Here is a 21,340-nt window from a genome sequence, read left to right as displayed (position 1 = left end):
TGATGCAATTGAGTTCCTGTTTATAAATGAGGGTTTTTTTTTGTTGACTGCTTCTGCTTTTATGTGTGAATCATACGAGTCACAAACTGAGAAATGTTATCTTTTGTTAGATCCATACCTGGCCATTGCTTAGACCTAACACAGAYGAGAATGTATATTATTGCCCCGAACACAAACAATTCCCTATTCCTATTGACTTAATATCCTGCCTTAGTATCTCAGCGCTTCTACACAGGAATTTTATACTATTTAATAATATTTATACTATATGGCTAGATATTTCTTCTTTCCCCTCATGTCTCACTCCCCAGCTTCCGTTTCTTTCCTCTCCTTTCTTCCTTCCCTCCTTCCCTTTCCCYAAGCTGTCAGTACTAATGAGCACCTAAACATCTGTATCTAACCCCTCACGACACCTTCAGCATCTGAATGCCCAGCYAATGGCTTATGGGAGCCTTCCATTGATTGGGTTAATAGAGAATAAAATTACCTCGTAAATGTATTTTAAATTTGATTTTAAAATTATACCCATTGTCGTTAACCCTTTGATCATTCCTGGCTTGGCATGGATAGCCATTGAGTTGGTACTTGCTAGCCAGCCTTTAAGAGAGGGATTTAATAAAATTTTATGTGGTTTATGCAGCATTGGTGCGGATGTGCATCGTGGTCTGAACTCATTTCAAGATCTCCACTTGGAGCTGTGCTGTGAGGATATCCCATCTTTGTTCTGCTACCTGTGGCTGATGAGCACAGGATAAATACAGAATTATTCTGGCCACCAAAACAACCTGTCAAAATCTAATCCAAACGGCAAAGAAGTCTGCAACACATGCAAGAGCTTTACATATCTGTGAGATCAACCTGCTCTGCCCAGCCTAGTTTGTCGCTGTCCCCATCCCTGGTGTTTAACAGCTTGGCACAGTGGTGGGCACTCCCAAAACTGTGATTTCTTACATGAAACATAAGTCCTTCCATCCCAAAGAGTCCAAAAGGGCCTTCCCCATCCGTGTGGCTACAGACATTACTCATGGGCTATAGAATAGGTATTTGAAAGCACCATGTGGAAGTGTAAAGGAGGGAACTGTACTGACTCCGTTTGAAGTTGTTGCGTGTGTGCGAGGGATATTTCATAGTGGTGGAAGGCAGTTCTCAAAGGAGAGTTTGGCCAGGGCAAAGAGGATCAATACCCAGCGTGACACAGGCTGCAGTAACGAAGGAAATCAGCATCTTCCTCTCTCTTGAAGGACGCATCACCAGGGCACGACTCAGGCCTCTCGAGGCACCAGCTCCCTCTGCTTCCTCCTCAGGTTTCTCTTCCAGGGCCCAGCAAGGCCTTGTTGCTAATTAGCTGCTGAGATTTGACAAGATCACAACGTAAAGCGACAGGGTTGCGATTTCTGCCTCAGTTTTCGATTATTATTTATCTGAGCGCGGCAGCTGCTCCGGTAGATTGTAATTGTTCACTTGTTCAGGGTCATTTTTCAAATGGGCATTTTAGCTAATATCCCATCATGGCCCCAGATATGCAGCCTGCATCTCTTAAAAGATTTAGATGTGCGTGGYAGTTACCTGTGACAGCTCCAGCTCTTGGACTCCTCTCAGTGTCTTTCCTTAGCTTAGTCCAGAGTGTTCTACAACAACCATTGCAACGTTCATTCCCTCATTCTCAGGCCTGGCTTTCCCCAATTGATACAGATGCTTTTCCTGTCTGTCCCAGACTCCCCAAAAAGCATGGCCTGAAAGCAGGCTTGARCCTTTCCTCCTCAGGTGCTCATCTTGGAGCCTCAGACATTCCCCGCTGCWGCTGCGAGAGAGGAGAGAGACCTAGAAGGGTGGCATGGATGTCAATAGAAGCACTGAAGAACATACCATTAGGATCCTGCTTTGGGCTCTGCTCCTCCTGATTTTCTCCTGCATGGCATCTACACTCTCCTTATCCCTTGCTGGCAGTGATGGGGGTATGAATCACATGTTAATTTTAGAAACACTGCCTGGAAATTCTGCTAGATATAGAGAAGGGTGAGTAAAAGGCCTTCCTCTTACCAGACATCAGGACAGATTGTTGGCATCTCGTAGATATAGGTTGCCTCTTTCCTGGTGTAAGGCTCTGGAGGACCCTTGATGAAGCCAGCGTAGAGCAGAGAGATGCCTGGGGCCAGCAGTGGGTGATGAGGGGACATGAGGGTCTCCCAGGGCCACGCAGAGCATTGATACTCTATCCAGCGGGACTCTCATGATGAGTGTGGCTGCTGAAGGGTTAATTTCAGCCCCACGCCGTGTTATACAAGGAATCTTGCAGCTCAACAGGAAAGGAATTAAATTCTTGCCTATTGTACCCACAGGCTGAGGGAAAAACGCGAGCYGGAGTGGGAACTAACAGGAAGCCACAGGTCCCCCTGGCAGCAACGGGATGGCACCGTTTCCATATTTACAAGCGTGGGGTTCCTCCAGCCCGGAGGAGTCGCCCTGGAGTGAGTTGCTGCAAGTGTTTCCTCATCCCTCTACAAGTGAAGCTGCCTGGGGAATTATTGCCTTCCCGCAACTTGTCTTTTTGCCTAGATTCTTCATTATCATTTTTCAGTTTTTTTCCCCCGAAGTACCTTACTTTGCCAAGTACAGCTAAATAAATGTCAGCGCTTTCCATTAGAAGCAGCAAGAGATTTGGCAAAATAGCTATTTTCCTAAAAAAAGRAAACAACAAAAAAAAAGCCACCTCCAAAATGGTTTTCTGCCCCCAAAATGTCAGTGGAAATATTTCAACCAGTTCCATTTGTACTGGCAGAAATAAAGCCAAGATGCCAATATACATCTTCATGCAAATGACAACTTGCAGCCCTGTGATAACCAAGACTCCAGACATCCTTGTGCAGGGAAAAGGAGGGGGAAAAAAAACAAATGGTGGGTGTTTTTTGTGCATGGTGGGTGACAAAAACAAGAGCCCAAACAGAAAAGACCTTGCAAGCCAGTCCAGATGGGAGCTTTCATCTTCCTCCAAACAGAAAAGAGTTTGCATATCAACTGTGGAACAGAGGTCCGATTTCCGTGCCAATACCAAAGCAATCCTGCATGCCAAAGCAGAGGGGAATTTACAGGTCAATATGAGAGAGCTTTGCTATGAATCACACTGCATAAAGAAAAGGTGTTCCTAGTGGCCAAAAAGCAAGCTTTTTCCCCCAAAATTAGCCCAGAGGAGAGCTTTTTTGCCAAGGGAAAAGAACCTGTCTTAAAAAAAAACCTTATAGCTGCTGCCTTAGGGGAAAAAGAATGACAGTCTTTCAAATCTAGACCAATTAGTAAGGTGAAAAAAAAAAAAAGAAGGGTTCTATGCTAATTAAAAATTAAACCCAACAAGACAACAGTATAAAAAATGGAGGAAATGAATGAAAACAATTAGCAGAGATGAAAAAAAAAACGGGGATGGGAATGATATAAATTGAACCTATTATAAGGCACTAATGACATTCGAAAACCTAATTTTTACATTGTCAAACCATTTTGATTAAGTGTTAAACGCTGCTCTTGTGAACTTGGCATATATTGTGCAAGAGCGGTAATTTCTGCCTTTATCTTCCTCGGGCTTTCTCTGAAAAAGGTGCTTGTGTGCTGAAAGARGCAGCTCGTGCTCCTCTTTCTTTAGTGCTAGGGAGTTATCAGCCTCCCTTCCCTTCCTTTGTAAGTGCCAGGAAGCCCCAGCCCTGCCTGATAAGGGCTATTTTCCTGTTTGCAGGGAGAGGAACCCGGGTAGGATTGGGGCGATGAGGAGAGGGAGGTGAGAAATGATGAAGACTGGTGAAAAAGGTGCAAAACAGACTGTTTTTATAGCCAGGAAACTTTTCTCTGCTCTTTTTTTTTTTGAAAATGGAATAAGCAAAATAATTGAAAGCGAGAAAATTGACTTTTTATTGCCTTTTAAGTGCTTAACATGAAGTTTCATCTAGAAAAATTATTGTTATTTTTATCTGTAGCGGCGTCGCTCGAGCTTCTCCTCCGAGAAGATATTTCTTGAGTGGAGGGCGCCAGCTGCAAGGAGCCGCGCGGGGAATGACAATGGCCTATGCAAATACTCCGGAGCAGCCATCCCTGCGGAAGCCTTTGCTGCAACCAGGAGGTGAGGGAGCTCAGCACCTGGCAGGAGAAGGTCCATCCAACCAGCTGGGAGGTGTTGGAGTTGCTGGGTATAAAGCCTGCTCCGGGAGGCCAAGTGTCGTTATCCATATGGGATTTTAGGCCAGGTATAATCTGTCTTCTCACCTTTAGTGAGGAGGGTGACTCCCAATAACCACAGTCTTGAGTTTTCTCTGCTTTGGAAGAGTTAACTCTGTTAGAGTTGACTAAGGAGACGGACTCTGTAGTGATGCTGGTTGCCTTATTTCAGAATATGGGGTTGGTTTCCACCCTGCCAATTGTCCCTAGTGATGCAGCTCAGGTAGGTTCATGCAGGGCCTTGCTACTCCAGAATGGGTCAGACAGGCAMGACTGGAGGAAGGACAATGGGGAATTAAAGTTTTCATCCAGAAAAGTCCAAAAAAAAATTATTTTCCTTGAAAACTAAGAATGGGAAGAGGAATGCGCTCTGTAAATAGGAAGGAGAATATGGCACTTTGGGCTGTTCCTGGCTCCTGTGTCCTCCTGAGCTTTATCCACAGARAAAGAGTGACAGGGGTGGAAGTGATAGATCCAGGCTAGATCATGAGGACTCGGATCCACATAGAGCAGATAAGCAGCAGCATGYGAGTCACTGTAACTAAGACAGCGACATGCAGGTATCATGACCAAGGGCAACGACTATGTGAGAGGTGATAACACAGAAGCTAAGCTGGGCTCGAGCGGGGGACGCATCTAGAAATCCTGGTGCAGAGAGAATCTCTCCGCTTTGGCAAAGCACAAAGTCTTTTTACAGAAACATTGCATCCCTCAGGACAAAAGATTTGATCGCATCTCGGTTGGTGCCAACCTGACATAGAAGAAAAATTATGCATTACAAAATGCTAAAAGACAGCTAAAGGGAAAGAGTCAGGAGAGGGGATGGAGCCACAAAAATAAATCAGAATCACAATGGAGGAAAAGGACGGGAAGTTAGAGMGAAAATAGAGAAGAACTTTTGGAAGGTAAGGCTTTTAGAAAGAAACAAATATGGAGGGAAGAAGAAGGAGACTAAAAAGCCAGGACATGAGGCCAGGCCGTGTGGTTGGTGTCCTTTATATCAATTTTTTACTGCCCCTTTTCGTCTGCCCTAGGAGTAGTTCATAAAGCACAGCGTTTATTACAGGGGTGGTATCACACACTGCAAACCCATTTTGTGACTGCAGCCACTGGGGGATCACGTGTTGAGCTGGCCCCCATTGCAGCTGACAGCCTCAATGAATTCAAAAAAGTGGAGAAGGACACAGGTGACAAGGTATTTGCAATGTGCGTGTCCATCTCTCATCCGTTTGCAAGGCAAAGAAAGCAAATCCCCTCCGTGCTACCAGCAAGCACATTTTTTTTGTGAGCTTTGCCAAATCGGGAGCTAAGGCTTAAGCTCTTGGGTCATGCAATTATGTAAGTCTCTGCTTTTATTTTTTAAAATGCCACTTTCTACCCTGTTTACCTGTGGAGAAAGACTTGGAAGCATCAGGCACACGTACAGGTTCAAACCCAGCTAATTATCAGCACGAGTTTTTTAATGTCTTGCTGCTGGGATCCTTGATTTTGAATTGCCAGAGCCCAGGCAATGGGCACAGTGGCCTTGCAACCAGAGCCAGGGCTAATGTAGAGTTCTTACCACGTGTCCCCYCTTTACTTTTAAGGGCTCCTACTACCCCTCATAGTATCTCAACCAACAGAGTGTTGAAAAATATGCTCATCTTGATGTAGGTTGTGCAGACTTGACCAGACTGCTCTGTGCTGCTTCTGTTCAAGGGGAGTCTCCTGGGATAAAGATCACACAGGAAAAAAGTCCCTTCATTTGGTGACTCTCCAACTTTCTCTTAACTTCAGTGTCCTTAAGCTCCTCTGTGTTGTCCCACAGTCAAGTGACACTTGTGAAGTTCAGCTTTCAGTAAAAAATGGAACTCGGTTTCTAACACCCCTGTGCACAAAATCTTGTAAATCCCAGATTTCTTTTTTTTTCCAAGAAGTGAGAAATAAGGGTGGCGTGGCTTTAAAAGAAAAGCCTTTCAGATTTTTGGTGCCTGATTAATGAGACTTGAAGGCCTGAGTCTGCTGTTACTAAGTGGGTTAGAACCAGAATCTCAGATTATTAAAGATGGAAATTGGAAACTAATTAGGAGTTCATGTTTGCTTTATATATTTTTTTTTAATTCTTATGTTCCACTCAGCTGCTCTTAGTGATACCAGCCTATTWAATTTCCCTTCCTCCTGCCTGTCATTTCTACCCTCTGTTTCTCGTATTGGGAAATATGAGCTGCTGGGATCAGGACATATTTGGCAGGGGGGAAGTCCTATCTCAACAGCCAGCGATTTGCCATCTTCATTTAAATAAAACAAAGAGGATATTATGATGTATTTTTGCTGGTGGCCCCAAATTCGGATAGTTTATACTCCTGCAGGGATAATGGCACCTGGTCGGACACCAGCTGGCAARTGCATCGCCACCTGGAATCATTTACAGAGGACGTGTCGTGCTCCAGGTGCAGGTATCCACCCTCTAAATACAGCCACAGCATTCACAGTCCTCCTTGTTTCAGCCTCTCTCTGCTCTGTTTTGCTCCTGCCTTCTCCTGTACATGGATTCTCCCTCCTGTCCATGCTCTGAGCCCTCCTTCCCCGCACGGTGTCTCCTTCCCTTCGTGCTGCCCTGGATCCTGCTCTGTTCATCTGRTGCCACCACTGCTCCTTGTCTCTGATCCTTCTCTCCTGCCTCTGTGGTTCTCTTTTCCTCCTGGGTGTTGCTGCTCCAATGGGCCATGTCGTGGGATGGATGTGGACAAGGGACAACCTTTCCCTCCAGAACTTCCAAGAACTTGATCAGAAAACCTGGCTCCAACCTTCATGGTCTGTCCCGTGGCTAATTCTACCTGCTCTGATGGGCACCCACAGATCACTCTTATCCAGGGTCGTGGCAACAATTTCTAGCTGCATTGTAGATGAAATCCCTTTTCCTTTTCCAGCAGGATTTAAAGAGGGAATGTGGTGTGCATGGTAACCCACCATTCAAGGGATGTCTTTGCAGAAATCCTCCCACAAATTGAGCTGGGTTGGATTTAACCCCACCAAGCCAATAGAAGAAAATGATAAGACGAAGCACTGAAGCAGCTGGAGGAGGCAAAGCTGAGGACTGTTGCAGTGAGTGTGGCCTAACTTGTGTCCTTCAAGTTCCCCACATTTGTGGTATTTTACCCCACTCATTTGTCACACAAGACAAACTGCAGGCTCGATCCCTCTGCAAACAGCCCTGGAGCTTCCCTTCACCACAGGGTAACAGCCAAATGCAGCCCTAGACACCCAGGTCTTTGCCCCTTAGCAGACTCCTCTCTTTAGGCACCCGTGTGACTTCTTWAGCTTTAGGGAGCCAAACACTTGTGGAAAGAGCGGGTCGTTCCCCAGTTACACTGACTTTTTTTCTGCTTTCCTGGCCACTGTCTGTTTGACCCTCAGTGCCAACAGAGCATAAATAGGTGTTTTTAAGGGAAGACACATAAGGGTGGCCTTGTGTTGGGAAGAGAGCATTATGGCTTGATCAGACATAAGAAATGAAGGAAATAAGTTAAAACCAAATAATAATATGTTAAAAAAAATCAGAGACAAGCTACACTGCCAYAGGAAGAGGTGGCTGTTTGTATTTGTTCTGTGAAATAATTCCATTATTTTCACCATGCTTTTTGCTGATGGCTTTGCGGGCGTTTTTAATGAATGTGGAGTCAGGCCCTGCCGGGGGACACCTGCCTGCACGTCTCAGCATCGTCTCCGCTGGGTTTTAGGTGTGTGTGTGTTCCACAGAAAGAAATACTATCTGTCTGGTTTTTACTATCTCCCTTTCTCAGGCTGCCTTTCTGTCCTAGAAGGCCTTGGGCGTTCCGTTTGCTTCCCGGTTCTCTCAGTATTCGTGAAGGCAGCAGGCAAGGAGGARGCTGGTTTAGCTCTGCGTGTGAAGCCAGGCCTGGATCCTGCAAGTGGCGGCAGTCGCGTGCAGATTGGGGTTGGGGTTAGGGTTAGGATTACAGTTAAGGTTAGACTTATGGTTAGAGTTACGGTTATGCTTACGGTTAGGATTACACTTACAGTTAAGGTTATAGTTAAGGTTATGGTAGGGCTAGGATTATGGTTAAGGTTAGGGTTACGGTTAGGGCTAGGGTTAAGGTTAGGGTTATGGTTAGGGCTAGGATTATGGTTAAAGTTATTGTTAAGGTTATGGTTATTTTTAGGGTTAAGGTTAGGGTTATGGTTAAGAATAGAGTTGGGGTTATGATTAGGGTTAAGGTTAGAGTTACGGTTATGGTTAGGATTAGGCTTGGGGTTATGGTTAGGGTTACGGTTAGGGATAGAGTTAAGATTAGGGTTATGGTTAGGATTGGGGTTACAGTTAGGGTTACGATTATGGTTACAGTTAGGGTTATGGTTAGGGTTAGGATTACAGTTATGGTTAGGATTAGGTTTGGGATTATGTTTAGGGTTATGGTTAGGGATAGAGTTAAGATTAGGGTTACGGTTAGGGTTGGGGTTAGGGTTACAGTTAGGGTTAGCGTTTGTCCTTGGTGTCCTTCACCCGCCTCAGAGTGAAGCCTGTCAATCCTTTGTCATTTTCCTCCTTATTCAGGGAGTTACACTAGAAGGAAAGGGTGGTATGTGCTTTAAACCAACGCTTACTTAAGACAGGCATCTTAGACAAGATTCTCAGGCTGTAAACAAAACACAGAGCTACAGCACTCTGCTCTGGCCTCCCTGTTCTTGGGAAGGACATTCCCTTTGGGAATGGGGATAACCTGGTGGCTGCATGTGCCCTTAAGCAGAGCTTGCTCCTCCTGCGCTTCCAGCCCTGCTGCTAACTAAGTTTTATGCACGTAATATTCTTCTGCTCAGGAAACCACCTGGAATCAAAAGTGCATTTAGGCTTGTAACTCAGCCTTACTGAAGTCAAAGGGATTTAAACACATGCTTAACTTAATCAGGATCCAGAGTGCTCCTTTGAACTGGGCCGTTTATGAGGTTAGGTTCTTCCTGGCAGCCCCTGGAAACTTATGTGAGTTTTTCCTTCTTGCACATTGCTCCTCATACACTGTTGATGGAACAATCTGTTATCCATTAATGCTGCAGATTAAGCCATTTTGCCTGAATCTTTGTTTTCAGTAGACGTTTTAAGTGCTCATCTCCTACAATATATTTATTTGATTTCCAATGCCTACTTACATGATGACAGCAAATCCAGAGTAGGTTTAATAACTGTTTATTCTGTCTCCTCAGGCACACATTGACTGCAGGAGGTGGCATGAACTCAGCGCTGGCATTAAACTACAATTGTGATGGCCATCCTGAAAAATGAGGCAGCGAGTATGAGAGCTTTCCAGTTGCAAATTATTGCTGCATGGATGTGAAAGGCACGAGCCATTCCCATGGAGTTTCAAGGACAGGTTCCACAGAATTGCACCGGGAAGGTTTAAGTTGAAGCTGATCTGGCCTTGGGACAGATGATGTGTGCAATGACTTCCTGAGGGCCCTACCAGAGTAATTGTTATTGATCTTTCAGCTGGTAAGTGGACTATTTATTGTTTGCACCTCTCTGGAGGAAAAGGGGTGACTCTTTGGTGGCTCATGATTCAAGGAGCTGTTTTATCTCTGAGAGCTGCTGGGTGGGAGCCCCAGCTGCAGAGCAGATCTGCTCTGGGCAGCTCAGATGATGTCTGTGGGCACTGTTACCAACACAATACCGGCCTGCACGCCTGGGATGTGGCTCTGCAGGTGGCTCAGATGTGGAATGTGCTGGACAGGGTGGTGGTAACAGCTTCTGCTGATGGGCAAAGAGCACTGGGGCACAGGAGAGTCTTCAAAGAAGTTAGCTGAGAGGTCACAAGAAAAAGTGGTTTTGTCAGCACAGCGTAAGGGGACTGTGGCAGCATGTCCCACTTCTCTTGGAATCTGGCTTCCCAAATTACTATGGWAGTACCACTTTCCTTGGTCCTTCCCATCACTCCAGTGCTACCAGTCCCCCTCCATTTGAGCCCTGACGGATCCATTGCAGGGCCTGYGCTTTCCACAAAGCCTTTCCTGCCAGGTATTTAAAGGCAGCCTCACAACTATTAACCCAACTGTAAACTCCCCGCTGCGCTGCGTGCCAGGGGAGCCTCTTCCAAGCAGGTGTCTCCCTGATTATAACCAGCAGAGAGGGTCCAAGCTCGCCTGAGAGCAGCCAAGGATATAACCCTTCCAGCTGGTCACAGATGGCAAAGCCTCCCCCTGACCATGGTGACGCTGGCAAAGTCATCCCTCTGGCTGCTTGGGAGCAGTTTTGGGAACAGCTGCCCCGGGCACTGTATGAAGGGAAGCACTAGAGCCATTTCAAGGGCTTTATCAGGCTCTTCCCATGCTCTGTGTGGACCCTCCCAAAAGCCTGGACAGTTTCCGTGTGTGTTTTCATAGGGAAGGAGGGTTAATGACAGAAAGGTGGCTGTTTGCAGGAGCGGAATTGATGGTTGCCTTTGCACTGCTCAGATGTTAAAAGAAATTAAGTCATCCTGTCAAAGGACCGTTCGCTATTTCRGGATGCAGTGGCACTGTATATTCTCCATGTCCTTTCCCTATGAGCATGGATAAGATACAGGGAAAAAAGAGGAGGAATTCATACACCATCAATGATTCACTGAACAGAGACCCAAAGCAGCCCTGCGGCCTCCTCACGGAGACTTTCATGATACTGGACACTGCTGTCCTGGTGTTTATGCTACAGATGGTTTGAGGAGACAGGCAACATTAAATTTCTCATTCCCTTTCTCTGCACCAARTTCGTAATTGCTTTAAAAAAAATCCAGTAGCTTTTGGTCCTGTATTAAGATGAGAATAGCTCGCCTGCCACCTTGCTCTGYGTCTTAAGGTATCCAAAATTCCAGTGTTGTGAGCTCTGCTTTGGATTTCTGGCAGCACAACACATGAATTAGATAACCTGTTCTTCTTCCTAATGCAATTAGATAATTTCGTGGTGTTTCACCAACCTCTTCTTGTGTGACTTAGGTGACAAGTCTGTGTGTCTGGGACAGGTTTAATGCCTGCCCGCCCACGGGTTCCTCTTAAGCTGTCATTCTACACTGTCATTTTGTCAGCCTTCCCACCTGAGACTGTGGCTGCGAGCAGCGTGCACCGAGCCTGACTCCAGCTCCAGCTGCCTCCAGCGTTGCTGCTTGCTCTGATTCCTTCTGATGACTTCCAGATGATCGCCCAGATGTTAGGGGAGAGTGGAGAGGTGCCGCGAGAGCAGCTGGCCCTGACTGATTATATTTAACCTTAAAGGAATCCGTCTGTGGTTAAATTTGCGTTTACCCCGAGGTGAGGGATGTTTTGCCAAAGACTGGAGCTGTTCCCATGTTCTCAGCTCCAGAGCAACTCGAGGTTGGTACTTCAGAGAGAAGGGGGAAGATATTTCAGTTGGCTGGATCGCATCACCGCTTCACACAATCAAAAATCATGTCCACGAGCAACCAAGCAAATCCTCAGCAGGTAAAAAATCAGAAGCAAAAATTTGCCAAGCTCTATTTTCCTTAGCAGCTCTGGTTACCAAGGCAGAGGTGTCACCAAGAGGTGCAGCCCTACCTGGACACGAAGGGGCCTTTGCTGGTTTGGCAGAGCTCGTGCCATGGTGCAGGCTCCTGCATGTTCCCATGGACTTATAATCTCCTATTTAACGTACTCTTTTAATGGAAGCTCTGCATGTGTTTGCCTTAAGAGACCTTAAGAAATCAGACTTATTTGGGATGTTCATGGAAGCGGTTCACCTGAGCCTAGTTACAACGGGTTGCTTTGTTCCAAACAGGAAAGGACGGAACCTTCTTGGTGTCTCAGGAAACATCCCACCTTGCAGTTCTGCTCAAAATTCACCTTCCTTTGGATTTTCCTTGAGTATGAGCATTTGGTCACCTATTTTATTTCCATCAGCCATTTCAGGGGGTAGCTGACAAACTTGTAGCCACAGCTGTGCAACTTTCTCCCAGGTTGGAGCTCCTGCAAAGCTCAGTGTGTGCCAGAACCAACCAGTTATCCCACCTGGCTCCCCAGGGCTGCTGAAGCTTTTAACCAAGCTGTGACCTGCCGTCTTTGCCTCCCCAGTGACCTTTTCCTGAACAATGTCTCCAGTTATTTAAAGAAAAAATGTTCCAGAAATCTGTTTTTTTACAGATTTTTAGCACCTGGGAAGAATGCCTRTGTGATAGATACAGAAATGAAGTCTTCTGTTGTTTTGCACAGGTGTAGCTTGCACAAACCAGCATGAATTCTCCCTGTTCTCCACACTTCTCTGTCAACCTCAATCCTGAACCCCACAGATCTCTGCTGAGGGTGCCAAGACAGCTCAGCCCTYGTGGTTAATTTAAAGTCCTCATCTGAGTGCCAGCAACTTTGGACATCAGTACTGATTGCCTSTTTCTTCCGTGATGAAGGCAGCTTTTTTTTTTGGAAGAAGGAGGACTGAGACCATCAGCCAGGTTCAAGTCATACTCGGCCTTCAGATTTTAGTCGGCCACTTTTGTCAGGTTAGGACCAGGGACCCATATGCAAAGACTTCATATCCCCTTCCTCTGAGGCATCCAGCAGAGCCAACTTGGAAGCTTTTGCAGAGCTCTCAAACCCTCTCCTGCTTCCTTGGAAATCCATATTGTTGCTAATTAGCCATCTATTGGAAAGCATGGCTGGACTTCTGTTAGGCTGGCTTCATTAGTCAGTGTCTTTGCATGGCTCTAGAGATGACCATTTGCTGTTGCCTGCAAGCAAAATGCAGAGGAACTTGCAGCTCATCCTCTAGATCTGTAGAAAGACCTCTCAAGATGCTACAGTGCTGTCTCACTCCCCCTTTTCCTTATTTTATGTGGAATCAGAGCCCATGGACGTGAGGAAGAAGCAGCTTCTCTCCCACACCAGTGCTGGTGCAAACCAGCCCAGCTGCTGATCTCCCAAATGGGGGCTACCAAACTGGCCTGTGCAAAAGTCCCTTTTCSTGGTCTTCAGCCAGGTCCATTTAGGCTCTGATCTGCAGCGGCACCCACCGTCCCACTGGAATGTGTTCACAGGGCTCCTGCTTTGGCAGCCTGAACTAGTGCAGCACTTAGGTGGGTTCGTGTCTCCCTCAAGGCAACGTCTCTAGCAGTGCACCTCTGTGCTTCTAGACCTGCATATTTGCTGAAAAATGGTAGCAAAATGGGTAACAGCAACTTGGATGATCGCAGACCGAGCTCAGCAGCTTGGCTTATACATTGGTTTATAGGGGAGACAGATGGGCTAGAACAGGCAGCCTTTGATCTCCAACCATCTCACTAATGATTGAGCTGCTCTTGTGCTTTGGTCCTTTGTGTCTGCTTGGGCAGTGCTCCTGTGGACACGTTCCCTGCAGAATGAGGCCACAGGGGTAACGCTGTTACATCCACCATGCGTGCTCCTGTCCTGTAAGCAGGAATCTCCAGCATTTCAGAGCTTCTCGTTGGAGTGACCTTGCTGCACACTGAAGCATCCCAAGGGAGGTGGACTCAACAGCACCATCCCAGGTATTTCATCTCTCCCTGTCTAACCAGGCACTGTCAATCTTCTTGGTTAACCAGCTACAGTCGGATGAAATACGAGGACCTCTGTGAAAAGCAGTTACTGTAGCAGACAAGATGACTTATGAAGGCACAGTTGTTGTTACAGACGTACTTTCCCACTTTGTTCTAAAACGAAAATATGAAAGCTGCAACTTAATTCTTTTGCTCTGCTGAAGCTGCAGGCGTGGTGGCAGCTGCACATAATAATGATCATTTAACATCACGTTAGTCCCCAGAGGCCCAGGCAAGATTCAAGTTACGCTTCCAGGTGATACGTGTGCAGGCAGCAGCATGAAGAACTTGCAAGGTAACAGTTGTACTCCTAGTTCTGGCTTTAAACGTTAAGGGAATTGTGCATCTCTGCTTAGATATCTGCTGAGTGTCTGTCACTGTGGTGCTGCTGGAGTTATATTCTGCCTTAACCAGGAGGCTGTGATTAAACAACAACAAACCAGACTCAGCTTTGCTTCCAGCTTAGTTTTCCTTTATTTACCAGGGTTTACAGCGTGGCTGCAACAGCACAGACGCACGGAGACATCTCGTGCAGAATCACAAGCAGAAGCTACACGTGTCATTTCAATATCTAAGGATTGCTGCTTCCGAAACAGCAAGCTGAGAGAGGGAGAGAACAAGCAGAGAAAGAGAGGGAGAGATGAAAGGGAAGGAAAGAGGGGAAACTAAGGAGGGGTCCCAGGTAAAAGAGAATTGGTAATCGCGTGGAGGAAGAAGCAAACCACAAGCACGAGGGCTTAAATGAGGCAGGGCAAGAGGGAGGGATGGAGGAAGATTAGCGGGGGAAAAATGGGAAACAAAAATTTGCAGAGGTGAAATTGAAATAGGAGAAAAAAATATACAGCAAAAGGAGAATTTCATTTAAGAGACAGGAGGGAGGAAGGAACTATTGCAAGGCAAGCACAGAAAGGAGCATCTGCCCTAATGAAAGACCGTGGATGGAATTTTGCAAGGAGGGCTGGGAGATGACCTGTGGCCGGTAATTTTCTCCCTCTCTCATGACTGTTGAGGTGCTAGGGTTACCTTCCACTTTGTCCAAACTGCATCTTTCCAGGCTCCCCTTCTTGTAGAAACAGAAGTGGGGCAATTTCATCCTCAAGGATTACATCCCAGCTGTGCTGAGGGTTGAAATTGGGTGGCTGTTCCAGTCAAGAGTGAGTCTTTATCAGCCAACACCAGCCTCTTCCCTTAACATATGTTACCCACTGTCCTATTATTATTGATATTTTTAGTGTTACTACTAACCCACTTTTGTTTTAGAATTTCTTTCTGGCCTGATCATGGTCAGATCCAAATAGTGGTAGTCACTGTCAAAAAAATCTTTCAGGAATAAGCAGAGGGAAGAACTTGGTTCCCCAATCTAACCGAGAAATTTCTTGAAACTTGTGTTTTCTGAAGTCTTTAATTGCATCTGTTGGAACTGGCCAAAGAGGTGAGATGGGCGCAGAGCAGTTCAGCAAAGCTGGGCCGTTTCTGGAAAGCCCTGGGTGGGAGCACCATGCAGAGTGATGGCTACAGGCAATGAGAAATTTGGGGTTGAACCTCCTGAGATAGATCATCTGTGGTAGTGTGGGGCTTCCTAAGACACTCTGGAGATATTGGGGTCTCCTACAGAATTTCCAGCCCAACAACCCAGAGGTTTTTGCAGCAGTGGTTCTTGGAGGGCTGCCTTGCACCCTGTGACTGCCCTAGCCCTACAACCCAACGGTGTCACTATATGTCATTAATGACAGCTGTCATTAAAGCTCTGCAGTCCGTGCACGGACTGGTTGCAGCACGTGGAGAGCCCTGAACCTCTAAAAACCCACAAGAACGTTCTTGAGAAGCAGTGTGTTTCCTGGCATATCTGCTGTCCTTCATGTTCTTTGTCTGTTCTTGTTGTGTTTTCTAGCTAAGCCTCCGTGGTTGCAGGGCCTCTGTTCTTTTCAGTTCTTACTGTTCCCACCCCGACGTCGTCAAACAAGGCCCCTCCGAATCAGCCTCCACAAACACGACTAGCCAGATCTCCACGGGGAACAAAGTCACATAGATTTCTGTGACAAACCCCATGGATCTGACAGGGCCTCAGATAAATCTGCCTCGAAAAGTTAAAGCCATAGAAATGCGGAGCCGCAACGCGAGATTTCGGTGACAAAAGCAGGGAGCTGACAGGGACTCAGACAAATCCATCCGTGCCGAGTGACTGCGCATCCGTTCCTCGCACAACCGCCTGCGTGAAGAGATAGTGATGAGAGATCCCCACACAGCATCTAACACGGCATCAGCATTTGTTGGGAGATTAGTGTCGGGAGGGAGAAATACCCAATTAAAGCGGCATTACGCTGCCATTGGGGGATTGAGAGTAAGGAGCAATAATCATGCCAGCCCCTGCTGCCATAATAGTGCTGTAAAGGAAGGAATTGGAATGCAAAGGAGCCTCGACGAGGAAGAGAAGGCAAAGCACAGTTATGAGCTTGGAGCCAAGGCGATGGAATAGCTCCAGAGAAGACACCAGCTTAGGCTGATCAAGGCCAGCATGTGGAGCAAGGCGGCCAGGGCATCTCTCCACGTCCATGGACTCCTGCCCAGCTAGCAGAGGGGCAAAGAGGGGTAGAAATGGGTGCTTGGTGGAGGGTATCAGTGCATTTGTACTGTCTCCCAGCACAGAGTGCTCAGGACGTAGAGCAGAACATAAGAAATGCCTCCCTGGAGCAGACCAGTCGTCCATCTGGTCCAATGTTCTGACACCATCCTTATAAGGGGGAGCCTGTGACCTTGGCACGCTTTGCTCTTTCCTCCCAGCTTTCAAAACTCCTGGATCAAGGCAGGTAAGTGGCACAGCCCTTAGGACCCATTTGTGGATATATTTGTGCAGTTGTCTAATGGCTTTTGAACCTGATGGGACCACCTGCCACTACTACCTCCAGTCACAAGTCCGCTTGATCCTCACTGAGATGCCTGCAGCCTGTTTCATAGAAGTACTCTCTTTTATTTATTTTAAACTGATCTCCTAATTTCATCAATTCCCCACTTCCTCGCTGTTGTAATATTGGTGAATTTGGTGAATAACCTGTTCACTTTCACCCTTGCCACCATATTCACTGTTKATAATCATCAATCGCATTCCCCCTCGGCCTTCTCCCCTTCAAACYGAAGAGCTTTTTTGGCCACAGCAGGACATGGAGCCAGTGATTTCAGAGCTGTGGGTGATAACTCCATGTCTCCACATAGTCTTTCCCGAGCTGCATCTGTCAGTTCTCAGTTTAGCACCACATCAGCATGGGTTAGATTCTTTTTTCACCTCATGCCCACGTAGTTTTGGAAGCTCGTCAGGTTGTTTGTGAGCAGCACAGGACATGGAAGCACCATTTCCCACCTCATCCGTAGGCCTTGGGCAATGGCTCTATCCCACATTCTGCACAGCAGGAGGGAATCGTGAGGGGTTCAGAAAAGCCTCTATCTATGACCTGTCAGCCCTGCAGGTAAAGGCTGGTCAACACGGCCAGCAGAAATCCTGAATCTACCTGAAAATGGATTTCCTTACTTTGCRGACACTCATTATTTTTTTCCTGCATTTCATTTCCCTGGGGACCTGGTATTGCTCCCCAAAACCTCTTCGCCTTTCCCATGAAAGCCAACTGGAGAGGAAGGTGACTTGTATTAAAAGAAGATAAGGATTAAGAGGAGCTCTGTGGCCGGAGTGGTAGTTTCATGCCTGGAAAACTCAGGCTCCATTTCCTGCTATGTGAAGACAAGGCACTGAGAGCCAGGCTTTTAGGCACTTAACGATGACAATTTTCAGAAACAAACAGTGTCTAATTACTATTGAAATTAATCAGAATTGAATTAATCAGAGGGAAATGGTCCTTGCAAGCCCCACGTGGCTCCCGTCGCCGTCTTCGCAAGCACCGTTTCACCTGGAGCTCCTGAAGCTGAAGGGAAGCAGGTATCTCYACACCTTCCAGTCATAAAATACAGGCAGTTGTTGCAAGGCTGAGGATGCCGTTCCTCTTTTTAGTGTCTCTTGTCACACAACGTGCCACTAGGAAGTCCCAGTTTGCGCGTGCTTGCTGGGGAGCAAAGCAGGAGGCAGTGCCTGGGTGGCAGCAGGAGAGGCTGCATCCGTACGGAGCTGTCCCTAGCAGAGGCACGGGGATTTATCTTGCTTGCTTTCTCCCTTAGCTGCCTGCTAACCGCTCCAGCTGCCTGTCTGGTTTCAGGTTGCTCATCAGTTTTCATGCCTAGGAAGGTGAAATAAAGAAAGGACTTTGTGTGCTGAAGCTGTTTCCTAAGCAGAAGAAAACGCTGCTGCAGCCAGGTAGGCAGTTCTAGAGCTCCTAGCGCCATCTCGGCGTCCTGTCGCTGTCCTCGTTGGGACCAGTCTTTTCAGATGTGATGCACGTGGTGGCCAGATAGAGTGACTGGTCTTTTAGGGAGCATACGGTGCCGGTTAAGGCAGCAGAACCACAGACCACAACACTCTGTCAGGATGAGTTTTACCCTTTTGACTTGCCAGATGCTTCCTGGATCAGGGCCAAGATGCTGAAAGGGCCACACATTTTCACTTTTGTCTTCCTGGCAGGTTTCAGCGCCCACAATATTGAGCAGCTTCCTGCGCTCGGACTCGGATGCCTCTAACGACAGCCCAGGAACACGGTTGAAGCACACGCAGCTCAGAGGTGGTCACATCGTGCAGCAAAGGGACCTGCCAGTGCCAGCTGTGAGTGGTCCCCCCTTGGCTTTGAGGGCCAGGGTCTCTGTTTTAGCACCTATAGAAGGCGTTTGTCATTCATCTATTAATATTATCTGTATTGAGTATGTTTTCTTACTTTCCTTGTGCTACCTTGTCCTGGTTGTCCCCAGCTGCCTTTTGGTGACTAGCACCTTAAATCCAGCAGAGCAGCTGGAGCACTTAGGTGGCCATTTGGCAACCAGCTCCTGTTTGCTTTGAGCTCTCTTGTTTTGCTGGTGGGTCTTTCTGGTGGCTTTGCTCGCTCTTCTGTRCTTGCTCTGCAAGAGACGGTCTTTGTTTCTCCCGTGTTTTTTGTCTTCTGGCTTTTGGGCTTGCATCAGAAACAGCACGGAGCAAAAACAGGCTGCACAAGGCAAAGCCCTGATGTTCCACAGCCCTGTGTTCCTGCCTTATGGTGATACAGAGGATGAAGGTTCCCTATGGGGAATGTATTCCTAGGATTATTGGGGTCTTATTAATATTAAGTGTTACTCTGGTGGAGTATCTGCTACTCACACAGTTTAAAGCAGCGAATTTTCCATAAAATCCTAAAGCTTGTAAACACTCGACACATTTTAATGCTCTTCAGGCATTCAAAATGTTTTCCACGGTCACATCGTATTTGTTGCATATTATCCTGCTGCTTAGTTTATGATAACTGGCACCTCTATAATGASAAGGAGAGAAATGTGTTTCACAGGGTCGGGCACTCGGGCAGCTGGGAAATTCAGGTTCCAGATCTCGGATCTGCTCCAGATGTTTTATTTTGCCTCCTCCCTATCTGGATGGTGAAGATGCCAGCATTGCTTCAACTAGATGGCAAAGTTGTGAGACATCTACCTTCCCAGATACCCCGGGCGGGCTATGGGGGTCTAGAGTTGGGTAAAGAATCATGATTATGGCTATTTTTATGGATAAGAAAAATGCTGTTTGCAGCAGACCCCACAAATGTATTTCCCAGCTTGGAGTGTGATGTATAGAAAGAGCTGTGTCCTYCAGCTCTTATGGTGCCTCGTAACAGTGAAATATCAGGGGTTCCTCTAGTTGCATTAGGGCTGCAAAATCCATCTCCTGAAATACTGGGCATGCCATAGGACAACWGGGTTGGGTGTAAATATTAAGCACGTGTGTGGTTAGCATGTTGGAAGCAGGGCCCATTTGCTCCTTCCGACACCAACTTGAGCCTTCGCTTCCCGGCAGGAATCACTTGGTTGTTGCTCCAGGACCATTTTAACACTCAGAATTTAGTTTAGCTGAGAGCAGCTTTGCTTGGCTTTGCTTGGCTTCTAAAATTTGAGGCAGAATGTTAAAATAAGAAATGGGTGCGGGCTCCACTTCCTGGAGATTTTGCTTTTGTTCTTTCTTGGGTTTCGTCTAAAACAAGTCATTTAGAATAAAAGACAATTTTTGCTCTTTGTGGGTGGAAAAAACCATCCCTTTGCTGGCTCCAATACTGCACCCGTCACCACGATGTATCGGAGATACCCAGAAAAGTCCTCAGGTGCTTTTGTTGGGAACTAGGAATAAAAATTCCCCGCTAAAATAGGGAGATTTGAGCTATTTATGGCATTTTGCTTTTCATCCTGCAGCATTTTGGAACTAAYGCAAAGTGAGAACTTAACCCCCCGYACAAAGACCACCTTTCCTGGAGACTGGAGGTCTTGTGGACCTTCATGGAGATGAAACACAAGAGCTTGGGAAAGGAGTTGTGCTGTGGTTGATAGAAAGGACAGAAGGCATTTCTAGAGTCCACATAGGGAATATTTAAATTACAGAGAGATAAAATAAATCTTAAGAGGTCATTTATTCCTTTGCCTCTGCTCCTGGAGGCAGGATTAGCACTACCTAAACCACTTTTGACAGATGACTGTTTAGCAACCGAAAAATTCAAGAAATGTTCAGAAAAAATTTAAGTGATGGCGACTCTACAACTTCCCAAGGCGATGTATCGCAGCGCTTAACTGTCCTAGCCATTATTCACATTTAATTTGGGTAGGACACAAAGGCTGACATAACTTCCATGCTAAAAGGAGAGGACTTGAAGGAAATACGGGATCCTTAACTTCGATGGGTTGGTTCTGCCGTTGATGGGGGAGATGTGGACRATTCTTTCCCCGGTGCTGGGATTTGTGTCCTACGTTGGGCTCCTGGAAGGAGGCGGTGGCCAAATCACCATTCCCAAAGCTGCCTTCTAGCCTGAGCACCCTGGAGCTGTTCCCTCCTTGGGAGCAAAACTGAAATCTGGGTACCCAATGCGTTACTTCTCCCAGAATTATTTTTTGGGGTAAAATTTAATATTTTTGTCCATTTTTTCTGGACATCTGGACATCCCACAATGCATGTGCAGGACACTTGGAGTAGACACATGAGGCCTACAAGAGGATAGGACAGCAGCGTATGCAGAGCAGCTGCAGATGACTGAAAAGCAGGAAGAAACAGGAGAGGGAGGACAAGAAAATCATGTAAAAAGGGGCAAGGGAGGTTAAAAACATCCACATAAAGATGCGAGGCAAAGATACCGAGGTGGGGATTTAGAGTTATCAGCACAGCTTGAATTGAAGAGCCCAACACGGCCTTGTTCTTGGGGTGATACATGGATTCCCGAAGATCAGTGTCCTGTCTGAGGTCCACTGCGGCCAGCGGGATTTATTGAGTTAATAATTSAGTAAACCTGGTCCAGTGTTACTCAGAAAACCATTCCTGGCASTGTGGAACCTGAGTTGGATGAAGGCACCTGAGACCCTGGGTGCGGACAAGGGCCTTTCTGGGCGCGCCAGGCCTGGCTGAGGAGCTCCCTGTTCACCTGTTGTGTCTAATGTGTGTCCCATAACAGCCTTTAAGGGATGGCCTGAGAGCCCTCCCCAGCCAGGACCTCTTCTCAATTCCTTGGGGAATAGGGGACATC

General features: G+C 46.8%; 1 long non-coding RNA gene across 2 annotated transcripts; it reads left to right on the top strand.

Annotated features, from left to right (window-relative positions):
* The first annotated feature begins 6,932 nt into the window (after window positions 1–6,932).
* Window positions 6,933–9,582, top strand: LOC112953130. 2 transcript variants are annotated; one of them, XR_003250522.1, is made up of 3 exons: window positions 6,933–6,993; window positions 7,110–7,284; window positions 9,400–9,582. It is a non-coding gene; the product is annotated as an uncharacterized LOC112953130 (long non-coding RNA). The 2 variants fall into 2 exon arrangements; XR_003250523.1 differs by having other exon boundaries at window positions 6,948–6,993; window positions 7,113–7,284.
* Window positions 9,583–21,340: the final 11,758 nt, after the last annotated feature.

This window comes from Nothoprocta perdicaria, unplaced genomic scaffold (genome assembly GCF_003342845.1).
Source record: "Nothoprocta perdicaria isolate Ctin4 unplaced genomic scaffold, notPer1 scaffold_42, whole genome shotgun sequence".
NCBI lineage: Eukaryota > Metazoa > Chordata > Aves > Tinamiformes > Tinamidae > Nothoprocta > Nothoprocta perdicaria.
This window is presented reverse-complemented; position numbering and strand designations above follow the sequence as displayed.